Here is a 16,187-nt window from a genome sequence, read left to right as displayed (position 1 = left end):
ACCTGGGCCTCAGACAGAACCAGGCTTAAACACCAGCTCCCTCTTAACCAGATGACTGAGGCCTGGGAACAATGGCTGCCGCAGGGTTTCCCTCTGTAAAAGGAGAGTGCTACCAGACTGTGCATCCGAGGATGAAATGAGAAGGGAGCCTGGCATAGACGCTCCTGTACAGCCTGTCTGTGAAGGTACGAAAAGGGGCCAGCAAGATGGCACAACAGGAAACACTGCCTGTTGACCTGAGTTTGAGTCCCAGAACTTGCAATAGGAGACTCCTGGAAGTTGTTCTCTGGTCTCCATATGTGTTCTGTGGCATGCACACATGCATATCACACACACACACACACACACACACACACATACACACACACGGCTGGTCTCCATATGTGTTCTGTGGCATGCACACATGCATATCACACACACACACACACACACACACACACACACACACACACACACACACACACACAGTGGTGGTTTGAAGAAGAATGGCCCCCTAGCCAGGTGTGGTGCAAGCCTTTAATCCCAGCACTCAGAAGGAAGAGGCAGGTGGATCTCTATGAGTTCAAGGCTAGCCTGATCTACAGAGCTAGTTCCAGCCCTGAGAAACCCTGTCTAAAAACAAACAAAAAGGTTGTCCCCCATAGGCTCACATTTTTGAATGCTTGGTCATCAGGGAGTGGCACTACTTGACAAGGACTAGAAGGTGTGGCCTTGATAGAGCAGGTGCTGTCTTCTTAGAGGATGGGTGTCATGGGGGGTGGGCTTTGAGCTTTCAAAAGCCCAAGCCAGGCCCAGGACCTCTGTCTTCCTTACATGTGGATTCAGACATGGGTCTCATTACTTCCCCAGCACCATGTCTGCCTGCACACCACCATATTCCTTGCTATAAAGAGAATGGATTAAGCCTCTGAAACTGTAAGCCAGCCCCAATTAAACGTTTTCTTTTCTAAGAGTTGCTGTGGTCATAGCCAGGCAGTGGTGGCACATGCCTTTAATCCCAGCACTTGGGAGGCAGAGGCAGGCAGATTTCTGAATCCAAGGCCAGCCTGGTCTACAGAGTGAGTTCCAGGACGACCAGGACTACACAGAGAAACCCTGTCTCGAAAATCCAAGAAAAAAAAAGATCATGGTGTCTCTTCACAGCAGTGGTCATGGTGTCTCTTCACAGCAGTGGAACCATGACTTGAACACCCACAGGTGAGCACACACATGTGCACACACATAAACACACATGAATATGACCAGAAGGAAGTAATTTTTAAAATTAAAGGGATGAAAAATTAAAGTCAGGAATGGTGGAGGTGAGAGTTCAAGTCGACTCTGAGTTATGCGAGACCTTGTTGTATTAACAAGAAAGACTCTAAGAGTCTGTCATGAAAATTCCCTGGGGGGGGGGATAGAAACAGTCTCTGCCCCCTCCTTATGCCTCCCCCCAAGGACAAACCAAAGTACAATACACCGGTAAATTTAATGGGCTTACGTACAGAGCGTGGGTTGCTATCAGAAGTTTGGGGGAACCGCAAAGCAGCCTCATCTTTTTCCAGCATAGTTGATGGCTTCCCCATGGCCACAGAGATGGAGTCCTCCCTTTTAGTTAACCTTTCCCAGTCTATACAGTCTAGTACCTCTGAGACACCCACTCCAAGGCCATGACAGCTTGGGTGGAATCCCAGACAGTTGGCTGGGTAGTGTCAGAACCCACCAGACTCTCAGGGAAGAGCCCAGTGACTCTCTCTCTCTCTCCCCTCTCTCTCTCTTTCTCTTTTTCTTTCTCTCTCTCTCTCTTGGCTTTTCGAGACAGGGTTTCTCTGTGTAGCCCTGGCTGTCCTGGAACTCACTCTGTAGACCAGGCTGGCCTCGAACTGAGAAATCGGCCTGCCTCTGCCTCCCAAGTGCTGGGACTAAAGGTGTGCACTACCAATGCCTGGCCGCAGTGACTCTCTTTATCCCCCTTCTTCTCTGGGAAATGTCAATAGCCTATGGGTCCACTCATGGTCTCTCGCAGTGAGGCGCAGCTGACCTGGTGAAGACAGCAGCTCTTCCTCCCCTCCCCCCAGACAGAGTTTCTCTGTATAGCCCTGGCTATCCTGGAACTCACTCTGTAGACCAGGCTGGCCTCAAACTCAGAAATTCACCTGCCTCTGCCTCCCAAGTGCTGGGATTAAAGGCATGCACCACCATTGCTCAGCAAGATGTCAGCTCTTATGCTCAGAGGACCACATTCTACACTGCAGTCTGTCTGACAGAATTTGTGGATGCTGCTGCTGGAAGGACCAGACGTTGCTGTGGAAGGAAGCAGTGCACTGTTTGTCAGTTGTTTCTTTGCTGGAAAGAAGAAGAAGAAAGAAGAGGAAGAGGAAGAGGAAGAGGAAGAGGAAGAAGAAGAAGAAGAAGAAGAAGAAGAAGAAGAAGAAGAAGAAGAAGAAGAAGAAGAAGAAGAAAAGAGAAGAGAAGAGGAAAGAAAAGAAAAGAAAAGGAAAGGAAAGAAAAGAAAAGAAAAGAAAAGAAAAGAAAAGAAAAGAAAAGAAAAGAAAAGAAAAGAAAAAAAGAAAAGAAAAGAAAAATCAGAAAACACCAGCTTAGAAAGGAAAAGGTTTCTCTTAGTTCACTGTCTGGAAGATTCCATTCCGTGGTGGGTGGGCACTATTGCGTTTTAGACTTGTGATGATGTGATACATTGTGGACTGAGCTGGTGGTGGAGGAGACCTGCTCAAGTCATGGCTATGTCTAGTAATCAGGAAGAGACTGTTGTCCCACTGTGCCCTTGGAGGACAATAACCCCAGTGACCTAAAAACCTCCCCTAGGCCAGGCCTCTTTCAGGTATTCACCACTTTCTAAATAACACCAGGCTGAGGACTGAGCCTTTGGGAACATTCAAGTTCTAATAACAGTTAATGTTGGTGCTCAACTTACAGAGTCTAGACTCACCTAGGAGACAGGTCTCTGAGCACATCTGTGAGGAAGCTTCTAGACTGGGTTAACTGAGGTGGGAAGACCCACTCTGAGTGTGGGTGACGCCATGCCATGGACTGGCATCCTGGACTGAATAAAAAGGAGAATTAGAGCTGAGTACCAGCGTTGTCTCCCTCTGGTTCCTGACTGCAGATACAATGTGACCATCCGTGCCACGGTCCTGCCGCCCACCATAACGGACTGTTCCCTTGTACTGTGAGCAGAAGTAAACACTTCCTTAAGTTGCTTTTGTTCGGTTTTCTTTTTCTTTTTTTTTTTTCTTTTTTCCACAGAAGCAATGAGGAAAATGACTAATATAATAAGGTCCAAAACAGAGGTGGTGGCACCAGGGATTGGGAGCAGGTCGCTGCCCTGATCTGGGAGGAGGGGAGAGACGGTTCTGGTGAGGAGAAGGAGCAGGGGAGCAGGGGGTGGGGGGGGCTGCTGTTGGGCTGGGGAGAGGAGAGGCTGGTTTTTAGCTTATGGTTTCTTCCCTCAACCCCATTAAAACAAGAAGTCACAACTAAGAGGGTGAGGACTCACAAACTGAGATGAGAAGATGCCCCGGAGCTTTTGTGCCTCTGCGTGCTGCCCCGGGCCACGTGGTACAGCGGCATCGCCCAGCTGTCAAGATGTTGTAGTTTGCTCTGGCCCCATGCAGCGCTGGGCCGGGGTCTAAGGAGGGTTGAGATTTCTCCCAGCAGTAACTGGGGAGGGGAGAAGGCATCAGAGTTAAAGGAAGTAAAGGAGGGATCTGCTGGGCGAGATGGGGAGTGAGGCCATGGGGTGGGGCTGGGGAAAGATGAACTGTACAAAAGTAGGTCAAAGGGATTAGGGAACTGGGAGGGGGCGTGTCCCTGTGTTCCACTTTCAGATGTCTTTAGAGGGGAACTAAAAAACTAGGGGCAGTTCGCTCAGTAAATAATGAACAGTTTAAAGCTTGGGGCTAGGGAGATGGCTCATCGGGTAAAGCGAGGAACTGGGGTGGGATCGCTGGAACCCACATAAAAACATAAAAACTCAGTGTTACGGGTGTGGGGGGTCTAGTGGAGAAGACAGGTGGATCCTGGGAGTTCATTGGCCAGCCATTGTAGCCAAAACAGCAAGACTCAGTTCAGTGAGAGATGCTATCCCAGAGAAGGTGGAAGGGGTAGGGCAAGATGGCTCTGCAGGGAAAAGACTTGCTGAGCAAGCCTGACAGTTTGGCTTTGATACCTGGAAGACATGGTAGAAGGAAAGAACCAATCCTGAAAGCTATCCTCTGACCTCACATGCACATACACTATGGCCCATATCTCCCCTACCCACCACTAATAGTTAAGAAAGGCAGAGAGCAATACAGGAAGATACCAGGCATCAAGCCCACATACACTCACGCACAAAGGTTCACTTAAGTATGTCCATGGGCATGCACACACAATTGAAAACATATGATTAACTGAGGTCCTTTTATGACCCCAGTACTGTACCAAGTGCTCCATATTTACTGTGTCCTAATGAACATCCATTGAAGCTGTCACTATTATTGTCCCATTGCATGGAGTCTCAGAAAGATTTAGAATATCATCTGGGGGTATATGCTGAGGTCCAGCCTGGCATCACAGGGTAAACTAAGGAAGGCAAGAGAGATGTCAGCCATTGTAGGAGCAAAGATTGCTTACTCTTGGTAATTTTTCTCTTTCTTTAACTCTTTGATACTTTGTGCCCAAAAATCACTGCCTTCTGGCAATTAACTCCTGCTGATAGCAGCAAGGGATTCCGAAGTTCAGTTATTTGATCTCTTATCTCTCTGACTCAAGGGCCTCTTGCTGCTCAGGCCAGAGGCTCAACTTGGAATTCATTAACTCTCTGTGAGCCAGAGAAAAAAGATAAAGAAGAAAGTCGGACATACACACAGTCACACAGACACACTCACACATACTAACACACACAAATACACTTTGGTTGGGCCTGACCAACTGTTTCATCAATTCCCACACATGTTCATGCATACTATATGCATACACATATATCTACACACGTATGCATGCACATACATATGGACAGAAACACATACATATATAAATTTGGTGGATGGGGCAGAGCCCCAAATTCCATACTTTATTTCTTCTCTCTGGCAATTTATACCTTCTAGACAAAAGTTCTTTTTAAAAAAATTATTTATTTTGTACATGTGTATATATGTATAGAGACACTATAGCTTTCTTCAGACATGCCAGAAGAGGGCATTAGAGCCCATTACAGATGGTTGTGAACCACCAGGTGGTTGCTGGGAATTGAACTCAGGACCTCTGGAAGAGCAGTCAGTGCTCTTAACCACTGAGCCAACTCTCCAACCTGACAAAAGTTCTTTATAAAATTACCTCATAGATAAATAAATGTTACTCAAAAGGGAAGTTACAGAAGGATGTTGGTAGTAAGTTCAGAGCAATGTTTCATTCATAAGCTCATTATAAGTTCAAAGCAACAGTTTCACATACACCTGTGGCTTCATCCTTGGACCTGACTTAGAATGAGTGCTTTTCCTTGATGGCAAATCTGTCCCACACCTGCTTCTCTTCTTAGTGCAATTTATGAAGACTCATTGTATTTCTTATTATGCAACCTCTACTGTCTATTCTATGAGGAGGGGGCACATTCTATTCTCGGTTCTGACTTTATCACATCTTTCTGGCAAAACAACTAAAACCATCTCCTTAAACTTCCTACAATTATTTGAATCCTGTTGGGAATTCTATAAAGTCATTCATTCATGAAAGTTTATCTTCTGGGGCTGAAGAGATAGCTCAGCGGTTAAGAGCGCTGACTGCTCTTCTGAAGGTCCTGAGTTCAAATCCCAGCAACCACATGATGGTTCACAACCATCCATAATGAGATCTGATGCCCTCTTCTGGGATGTCTGAGTGATGTAAGTACAGCTACAGTGTACTTACATATAATAAATAAATAAATCTTAAAAAAAAAAGAAGGAAAGTTTATCAACTTTTTTTTTTTCGAGACAGAGTTTCTTTGTATAGCCATGGCTGTCCTAGAACTCACTTTGTAGACCAGGCTGGCCTGGAACTCAGAAATCTGCCTGCCTCTGCCTCCTGAGTGCTGGGATTAAAGGCGTGCGCCACCACGCCCGGCGAAAGTTTATCTTCTTGTTGATCTGGAGGAAATTTGCCCAATAGAGTGGGCATAAGCTATGTCATAGTAGTAGGAAAGACAGACACACAGACATACTCACACATACCAACACATTAGCAATGAGAAGCAATCCTGGGATGAAGTCTCTGAGGCTGGGTCTTTTCAGAGTGTACCCATTGCAGCCATGGGAAACATCAGGGTATCTTCAGGAAACTCAATTGCTGGCTGTAGCCTTTCTTAGATGGTTTCTGACAGGTTTACATCAGCAGAGAGGTCTGTACTATCTCTGTGTGTTGGGTTCATGCTATTGTGGCTCTCAGCTGAGTTACTCCACTGACTCAACCACAGCTGCAGGCAGGGGACCTGACCTCAGCTGCCCCATGGTTGAGCTGAGGTAGTATGGGGGATTGGGCTGGAAAACTTTTGTGCAGAGTGGAGTTGCCCATTAGGGGTAGCTTATCTAAAAGAAGGAAGCACTGCCCAAACTTGGGTGACAGGACTCTGACTCTGATCAAAGAACGTTCTTCAGAAGGAGGGGGAAAAGGGACAGAACCAAGTCTTTTGCAACTTGAGCTCTCAATGTGTCTCTGGTCTCTGCAGCTTCCTGTCACCCTGTGAGTTAGATACTAGCCTTGCAGGAAGCTCCTGTACCGCTAAAGATAGCCTTCTCCACCAACTGAGCCACACCTCCAGCTCTGTCCGTGACTCTTTAGACAATGTTTTTGTTACATGAATGGACTGATTGATTTTCTGTCAGGACATGAGTGTGGGGGTCAGAGGACAATTTGCAGGAATCAGTTCTCTTTTTACAGCATGTGGATCCACAGAATTGAACTCAATTCATTAGGCGCAGAGGCAAACACCTTTAGCCTCTGAGTCATCTTGCTAGGATCATCATTGAGGTTTGTTTAAAGACTCACATAACCTGGAGGGAAAACCTCCTTAAATCTCATCTGCCTAAGAACCCACAGGCAGAGACCAAAGGAAAAAGAATGGCAAGTCCCATAGCGAATGTTCCTGGGAACAGTGGTACCGAGTATGATTAGAACCAGGAAGAGGAGGATGAGGAGCTGGAGATGCGAATGTTAAAGAGGCTCTCTCTCTCTCTCTCTCTCTCTCTCTCTCTCTCTCTCTCTCTCTCTCTCTCTCTCTCTCTCTCTCTCCAGGCGATGGAAGTGCAGGCTCAGCTCTTCAAAGTCACGGACAGAGCTGGGGGTATCAGGAAGCATTCCGGGTCATCCTCTGCTACATAGTGACTTCTGAGACCAATAGAGCCTCAAAAGTCACTGACAAGGAACAAGACAACTGTCTCTAAGTGAGTGTTCTGTGGCGGTGGAACGCTTTCTACCTTTCGTGGGGACAATGGCATTCTCCACCTGGTGACTTTGTTATTCCCCGGGGCACATCATAGCTATTGCACGGTCAAGGCTGGGTGCTGTCCACAAGGAGGAAGAATAGGGGAGATATGCCAGCTGACTTCACACCTCAGCCTGAGGTTTCATGCCTTCGTGTCCACTGCTGGGAAGGAGGTACCCAGCTGGCTTTTGGTCTCTGTCACACATGAAGCCGGGAAGTGAGTCATGGGGTAAGGTTGGGGCAGCCATGTTACTACAGAAGCAGGGGGAAGGGTCACTGGCAGACAGCTAGCAAATCCCACCAAGTCACTGCCCACAGAAGCCTAGTTTCCAGTAGGCTCTGTTCTTTATAAATGATGTTAAAAATTGCTGAGTAAGTATCCTGGGGGCTCAGGGTAAGAGAGGTGCTGAGGTAACTGAGGAGGCAGAGGGAGCAAGGGGATGTTGTCTGAGAGGAGCGGCTGAGCGTCCCATGCTGCTAAAAAAAGGCCAGTGGACAGGGCCTGACATCCTCTTAATGGGGTGGGGAAGACACAGGCTAATCCCAGGGCAGAGGACTCACTGAAGCCCATTATGAAGGGTGGTAGATTGCTCAGCCAGTTGTGTGGAATTGTGTTCTAATTGCACATGGCCTTGTAAAGTGGGAAGCTGGCTGAAGAGGGGAGGACTATGGGAAAGCCATTATTGGTGGTGAGGTGAGACTTTCTGGTGGTGTGGTGGTGGGTGCATTGTGCTGGTTAGCTTTTGTCAACTTGACACAAGCTAGGGTCATCTGGAAAGAGGACACCTCAGTTGAGAAAATGCCTCCATTAAATTAGGTTTTTAAGCAAGTCTGTGGAGCCTTTTCTTGATTGGTGATGGTTGTGGGGAGGGCCCAGCCCACTGTGGACAGTGACACTCCTGGGTTGTATAAGAAAGTGCTGGAGCAAGCTACCTGGAGCAAGCCAGTAAGGAGTGCTTCTTCTTGGCCTCTGCTTCTTGGTTGTTGCCTTGACTTCCTGCCCTGATTTCCCTCAGCTGTAGACCTCGGGGGTGCAGGCCAAATCAACCCTTTCCTCCCCCAAGTTGCCTTTGGCTGTGATGTTTTAGCACAGCAATGGAAACACAAACCCAGACATCCATGTTCTGAAGGTGACATCAAGGCCCTCGCTGGCTCCCCAAGTTGGACTGACTGAATGGAATACTCTTTGGTTTGTCATTGGTGCCTTAGGGGGAGGGGAAATGGGGACACATCTGTTTAAACGTCCCTGCAAACACCCTGTTTCAAAATAGGCAGCAAACAAAGAAATAAACAACCCACCACAAAGAGGATGCTCACAAGACTACGGAGGACAATAAGAGATAATAATGTGAATCTGATAGGGTCGTATGAGGCTCCCACAGAGCAGCAAAGGACCTGGGGTCCAGAATGGTGCTGCAGACAAGGGTGGCTACCCTATGTTCCAGCGTAAAGCTATTTTGGAACACGGCCATATGCTTTATCCTGGGTGGCTTTCGATAAAACAAAGACAGAGACTGGCTGGAAGCAGGCAGTATGTGAACCTATTGGAAGTGTGACTGGCCGGCCCCTGCACAGGCCTTATTAGCACTGTGATTGTGGGAGGGGAGCTTTGCTTCCTGGGCACCATCCTGTTCACCAGCTGATAAGAATCCGCTTCAATTCAATTCAATTGCAGGAGTCAATGTAACTGTGCCTGTAAAACTGCTTCAAAGACAGTAAAAGGTAGCCATTATTTCCATCTCTCTGCTGAGCGGCCAGCCGAGTCTCTACAGAATGGATAACAAAATGTCTGTCTTCTGGCATTGTCCTAAGGATCTGCTAAGAGAAATGATTAAAAAAAACAAAATTTGGAGTTAAACAGGGAGATAGCGTCTTGCTGTATAGTCACCGGTTGTATAGTTAGTTGGTCCCATAAGACCCCTAGTCTTTTCTTCTGCAACTGGGGATCGCATACTAGCCCTCCCTACCAGCCTGCTGTGAGCTTTAAGGGAGATGGCAGGAGTGAGTCCTTGGCGCTGTGCCCGGCCTTGTTAGATCCGCAGGTGCGGTGACGAACGCCACCTCCCACGGATCCCTACCAACAGCACAGCTGAGCTGTACCCCTCTGCCTCTGCTCAGCGCCCACGGTCAGCCCTGGGTGCCGGTATAATTAGCTCCATCTCCGTAGTGAGCAGCCGCGGCTGCTCATAGCCTCTGACACGACTGTCACCTCCCACTCAGTTCCCTAAATCAGCTATTCCCATCGTTGAGTCGGATCAGGTGAGCATCACCAGAGGATAGCTTGCTCCTTACAACAATGGGTCTCAAGGACCCAGAGCGCGCCCCCTCCCCGCCCCTCCAACCTCCTTCACCCGGAGGCTGTGTACAGAAATAAAAGAGAAAAAAAGTTTGGGTGGGGAGCAGCCTCTAGTGTCTGCTGGGAAATCACGTTCCTTTAGACCCAATAGCCTGCAGAAGAATGGTAGTCTGTCTCTTTAAGAGGCCTCCGCGGAGGGGAGGGGCCAGCCGGCGTCGCTCCAGCCCGCGCCCTCAGTTAGGCCCGCCTCCCTTTTATTGACAGACAAACAACCCAGTGAAAGCGAGACTTTTCATCTTGACAGCAAAGCGGAGCAATAGAAGCCCGGGCCGCCCTTCGCAGGGCGGGGCTTCAGGAGGGCGGGGCAGACGGGGCCAGTGGAGCGGCGGCGGGACGCGGGCGCGGAGCTGGGCCTCGGCGGGTGCCGGGTGAGTGAGGGACGCTCGGGGCTCGAGGCAGAGAGACAGAGTGTTGAGGGTTGGGAGCCGGGGACCGAGGTTGGGGTTGAGGCGGAGGGCAGCGTCTGCCCGACCTCCAAGCCCGGGCACGGTGCCGATCCGGTAATCCCCCTGCGGTCGGTACCGGCCCTCTTTCCTTCTCCACTGCCCGGCTTCGGTCCAGGCCGCTCTCATTCGCTTCTTCCCGCAGCATTGCAATGCCCGGGGTGCTCCGGTGCTGGTTTCCACCCTCCCCTTTTTCCGGGCCCTGCAGATCTGGTCCTTCGCCGCCCTCCCTAGGCTTAGGCTGCTCCCGGCCTGGTTCTGTTCCTTCTCCATCCCTCGCTCTGGCCACCCTCAGAGTCCGCCGCCCCTACGTCTAGTCTAGTAAACTTTTTTTCATCTTCCCAGTCTTCCTTCCGAAGGCTTCCGGGGTCCCGAGTTCTGACCCTGGTGCGACACTCTGAACATTCTGGTGTCCCTACACATCAGTAGCTTTCAACAGTTTGAAAGTGTTGATTGACGTCTGCCTGTCCCAGCAGGTAGGAATGCCCAGGAGGAAGAAGACCTTACCTGATGTTGCTCCATGCACCCACAGCGTCTCAGCAGGCCAGACACTATAGATGTTTACTAAATGAATGAACGAAGGGCTAGAGTTTGCCTGGGGGATGCAGCCGCAGCCCCTGACATCCCATCTGTTGTGGGTGGAAGCCACCTTTTGGAATGCTTTCTGTGTGCCGGGCACTAGGCCAACCTGGGCTCTCCAAAAGAGAAATAATGCAAGTCACATTTGTTAATTAAACTTTTCTAACAGTCACATCTCAGGAATGTAAAATATGTAAGTGGAATAATTTACTCATGCTTTAGTTAATACATTTCAGATTATAATTAGGAATTCACATAACCAATGTAAAATCACGTTAATGGAGTTGTTGACTGTTTGTGTGTGTGTGTGCTAACTTCTTGAGCTCTGGTGTGCCTCACTCTTGGGACAGCACTTCTTGCTTCTCAGAAGAAGCACGGCAGCCATTTGTCAAGTGGTCGGTCAGTAACCACATTGCTAGGGTGGCTGCCTTGGCTGTGAAGTGCTCAGTAGTGTGCAAATGTGAGGGCGTTTAGTTCGAGTTGTGGTCTTTTGAGGAGACTATCATTATTTGCATTTACAGATTAAAAATAGCAAAGATCCTAAAAGAGTTTACCTGCCCAGATTCATTCTACCGTTTGGAGCAAAAGAGACAGGGCTGGTTCAAGAAGGGGTTTCTCTGTGTAGCCCTGGCTGTCCTGGAACAATCTCTGTAGACCAAGCTGGCCTCTGATTAAGGGCATGTTCTACCATGCCCAGCTTGTCTGTTGCTCTTGAATCTTGTTATTCTTTTTATGTTTGATGCTGCTTCTAAGAGGTGCCAAGAAAGTTTGGGGTGCAGGGTATGAAGACTAGACTGCTTTTAAAAATGATGATACCAGTATTTAGCATACTCTGACACGCTCTGTGCCTAGGTCATATCTTCCTGGGTGGCTCACGAGCAAACATAGGTAAGAAATACCTGCCCTGGGTTTGGAGGTATGCACCGGTAGCCAGAGCACTGTAAAGGCTAGCTAGGGCAGAAGGATCCCTTGAATACAGGAGTTCAAAACCAGCCTGGGCAGTGGAGTGAGACTCCAGCTCAAAAAGAAAAACCCACCAGGCAAGACCTCCTCTGACCAAGTCACCGACGATCCCTTGGCTCACCCACCCGCATTAATGCATCCTGGTCCCAGGGTTGGAGCAGAAAACCTGTGGCCTGTAAGAGCTCAGAGATGCTGGGGATACTGGGACTGGAGTTGCCAGCAGGGCGGGTTAATTCTCAGTCGCTCCACAAGGGAGTTTTCTCCATGAGGTCAGTACTTGGCCCCTTGAGGCCCCTTGGACAGTGAAGTGACAGCCCTAGTCTTCAGGATGCCCAGGGTGGTCTTGGAAAGACAAGATCATGTTTCGTAAGAGGACGAGCATACGTGTAGGAAAGCGCATGGTGGGAGAGGAGTGTCAGAAGTTGCCAAGCGGCATCTTGGCCCAGCTGCATGAAGAAATGTATCTGTCTCCCCTGCCCCCCACCCCCCCAACTAAGCTTGAACTTCTATGCTGGGTAGCACTTCTTAGCTTGCTGGGTCCCTGTGTGTGAGCTGCATGGTTTATTTACCTGCCTGGCTGCTTAAGGCTCTTGAATTCCTCAACCCTCTGGGAGTGCTCACTGAATTGGAGCGGCTCTGACCTATTGGCTGAGTAACCGTATGTACGTCATTGTGCTGGGCTGCTACGGAAAACAGCATGTTTTCTGTGGGGTTTCCTCCCCCACGGCCTGAGGGCTCCTCAGTGCTGGCCTGTGTGGTTGCAGTGTTTCTGTTCACATGGTTAGAATCCTTCTTACTCTGTGCTAGGTACTGTATGCAGGGCCTTGCAGGTATTATCCCATTTCATGGTCACAGGGCTTTTACAGGGAGCAGTTGGTTCTAATCCTTGGCTTGACTATAATAGGGAGGTTGTCAGAACTGGGATCCAAATGCAGGTCTCCAGGATGCAAGCCCCTAACCACTCAATGCTATTGCTGTGTGACGGGGTCAAGGCTGATAAACAGCCCATTCCCTGCCTCCACAGCCAGTGCAGAGACACTCGTGCTTGCAGCAGAGCTGTGTGGCAGGAGAGGACTGACCCAGAAGTGGAGGCTGGGCCTTTTTTGCTGTCCCTAACTGGTGTCCCGGCCTGGCCTTGCCAATTCCTCTGGACCTCAGTTCCCTTCTTTATGAAATGAGAGGAAAGGCTTGGCCTCATTCTTAGAGAACAATGCTGTGTTTTTATGGCCTCTATTGAAGGAGTTGGGCCCGTAGCCTGCAGTTTGAGGGACAGCCCAGGCCACTCTTAGCCTGCTGCGCCCCACCCTTTCCAGGCTCCTCCTCCTGCTGTGCCCCACCCTATCCAGGCTCCTCCTCTTCCTTGTGTGACCACCCTGATCTGTTGGTGAGAAGGATTTAAAATGTGAATTTATTTTTATTTTGTGTGTGTGGATGTTTTGCTTGCCTGCAGGTATGTATGTGTACCCTATGCGTGCCTGTGGAAGCCAGAAGAGGGTGTCGGATCCCCAGAACTGAAGTTACAGACTGTTGTTAGCTGCCATGTGGGGTGTTGGGAGTTGAGCCAAAGTCCGGTATAAGAGCAGTCACCGCTCTCAACCACTGAGGCATCCTTCCAGGCCAAAGAAGCAGTTTCTTAGAGTTCATCCTGTCTTTTCCTGTTCCCTCTTAAATCTGACCCTTTGTGACTCAATTGTATAATTGTAGTCAGGGATGTGCAAGTTCTTGGACGTGGATAGAATAGTCACTGATGGTTCATGACTTTAATCACAGTTAGGCCGGAGGGCGTTTTAGATGGAATTCTGTAGACACAGCTTTGTGCTGCAAACTAAGGGCCAGTAGGTAGGGACTAGGTATACCATTCAGAGCTCTGTGCTCAGGCCATTTCCCTTCCTGGACCAGGGTCTCCAGCTCAGCCTCCAGGAAAATCATTTGGGGAGGCTTCAGCAGCCCAGCTAGCTACGGGGGTATACACGGCCACCATGGGGAGCTGGAGCATGAGTGGCTCTCAACCTCGCTAATGCTGTGACCTTTAATACAGTTCTTCATGTTGCCGTGACCCCCAACCATATGAGTATCTTCATATTTATAACTAATGTTGCTACTTTATGAATCGTAATGGAAGTAAGTGTTTGATATGCAGGGTGGCCTTAGGTGACCTCGGTGAAAGGATCATTCAAGACCCTCAAAGGGGTCATGACCCACAGGTTGAGAACCACTGATCTAGTGCCTTCTTCATGACCCCATGGTGCATGTGAACCGCCCTGAGTAGATGTGAAGGCTGGTCCTGATCCAGAGGATGTGGGCTGGAGGGCCGCTTCCCATTAGTACTGATTCCTAAGGGGTACCCTGCGTGTCCAGTTACCAGGCAAGAGGCTTCAGAGACAAGGTTGTAAAAGCTGGAGATTCACGCTCATCAAAAGGTGCCCATCAAGGCCTGGCATGTGCTGGCGTCACCAGTGCCTGATGACTGAGGATGAGGAAGCCAGAAGGGAGGGCTTGTCTGAGCACGTACTAGTTGGCCGTTTGGATTGGGCGTTGGAGCTAGTGGACAGCGAAGGTGCAGAGTCAGCGTGGTTTTCAGGGGAGGGGGCAGGTGAGCGGTATGTGGCATCCGCAGGGATAAGAGTAGACACCGTGGGGCTGGCCCAGGTTTAGATATCCCGATAAGACCGTTAATGTAGTGTCCTCTAAGGACTTGAGTTCCACAAGGGATGCGTTCCTTAACGCATACTTTGTCTCTGCAGTGGCTCTCAGCCATACTTGGGCGAGGCCTGTGTTCTGTAGCCAGTACGGAGGAGAACTTTCTTCTGCGTTTCTTGTCCTCACCTTCTATCCTGTGGCATTTCCTCTCCTGCACCTCTTCGACACCTCAGGGCCTCACGCCAGCTCAGGGAGGGTGAACTGAGGGAAACTGAGTCATTCTTCCAATGAAAAGATCACAGGGGGAAGCCTCCACTGAGATTGTGATCTTGATTAAAAAGAGGGTGTGACCTCCACTCACCTCCGCTGTGAGGCAGCACTCTGTCACAGGAAGCATAAACCACTCGCCAGGCCTCCCCCACTGTGTGGCAAGCAGAGGAGAAGGGAAGGCACACAGGGACACTACAAGCTGGGGTCAGGCGAGGCTGGGAACCTTGTGGCCTCCTCTGTCCCCTGTACCTCCTGGGAAGGATTGCCTTTCCTCTTCTGAAGTTGGGCTCCAGTTCTGCTGGCAAGTTCAGCCTGAAGCTTCCCTGCTGGGGGGGTGGACAGAACTCCGCGGGGCCTTTCCTGATGGCACACCCCTTCCAGAAGCTGCTTGGAGACCGTTCCACTGGACAGCATCCATTGCCACCCGTCCCGCTTCTCTGGCTATTCAGTTGGAGGACAGCATTAATACTGTCCTTGCATGGCTCTTGAATCTGTGTGGGCCTCCTTCTGTTTGCCTCATCGCCTTTGTATTTGTGGTGCCTTCAAGGCGGCTGCAGGGGACTAGGGCCTTGCTCAGTCCCAAAGGCTTGCCTAGCATCCCGGAGGTAGTGAATAAAGAAAGTGGGGGCGGGGTGGGATGGAGTGGGGTAGGATGGTGGTGGTAGAGGAGGAGGAGGAGGAAGAGGAGGAAGAGGAGGAAGAGAAGGGTCATTGGTGTTGGAAGGGGCTGTGGACTGAGAGTGGGACTCCAGTGCACTTACACTGGACGATTGCTAATGAACTGAGTGCAGTACTCTGAGTGGTGGAGCTGGTGGCTATTTATAGCCCTGAGAATTTTGCAATGTTATTGAATTGCTTCGACCTAATTTCCCACTTCCTTTCTAAGATGAAAATGGAGAGTAAGCACATGCGTGCTAGAGGGCTTCCCTACGAGGGGATCCTTCATCCCCGAGTGCTCCCTGTCTGGGAAGTCCTGTTAAATCTCCTCCCTTCCTTGGTTTCCAGGGGAGGGAGAAGAGATTGTTTCCCCTAAGGAGATTCTCGGGGAAGGCTTGCTCTAAGCTACTCCTGACAACAGAATTGTGTGGGGACACTGTGTTGCAAGGCTTCCGGACCTGGTGGGAGCAGTTCCTGCCTCCCGCCTGTTGGAAGCCAGCTCTGCTCTGTAGGAGTGGAAGAAGCCAGAACCATGGGGCTTCAGTGTGCAGGTCCTTCTCTGCAGGAGGATGTGGTGAGGGCGTTTGTGATTCCATAACTATACTAGACCTACAACAGAATGTGGGAACGGGATATGCATGTGAAAGAATGATACCAACCGGAGGTGAGGTCCAAACTGGTCTTTGACGCTTGAGTAGGAAGTTTCTGACAGCTGGTAATAGGGACTTGGCAAAGCTGCAGGAGAAGTGAGGAAGCTTGGCCTCAAACAGCCAGAAAGGGGCTGCCTCAACTGGCCCGAACACACTCGAGGGAGTGTGGGTGGCCTTCTGTAGACTGTGGA

At 49.8% G+C, this 16,187-nt stretch overlaps 1 protein-coding gene across 5 annotated transcripts in view; it reads left to right on the top strand.

The window, feature by feature from the left end:
• Positions 1–10,100: 10,100 nt before the first annotated feature.
• Elmo2 (engulfment and cell motility 2) overlaps positions 10,101–16,187 on the top strand; it is a 38,449-nt gene continuing 32,362 nt past the window's right edge. For 2 of the 5 annotated variants that reach the window (NM_080287.2, NM_207706.1), the window contains exon 1: positions 10,101–10,162. The gene's annotated coding sequence lies outside the window, so the exon portion shown is untranslated. Of the gene's footprint in view, positions 10,163–10,587; positions 10,714–15,753; positions 15,921–16,187 lie in introns of those variants that run through there. The other 3 variants (XM_017315487.1, NM_001302752.1, XM_011239284.1) reach the window with 3 other exon arrangements.

This window comes from Mus musculus, chromosome 2 (genome assembly GCF_000001635.26).
Source record: "Mus musculus strain C57BL/6J chromosome 2, GRCm38.p6 C57BL/6J".
Taxonomy (NCBI): Eukaryota; Metazoa; Chordata; class Mammalia; order Rodentia; family Muridae; genus Mus; species Mus musculus.
This window is presented reverse-complemented; position numbering and strand designations above follow the sequence as displayed.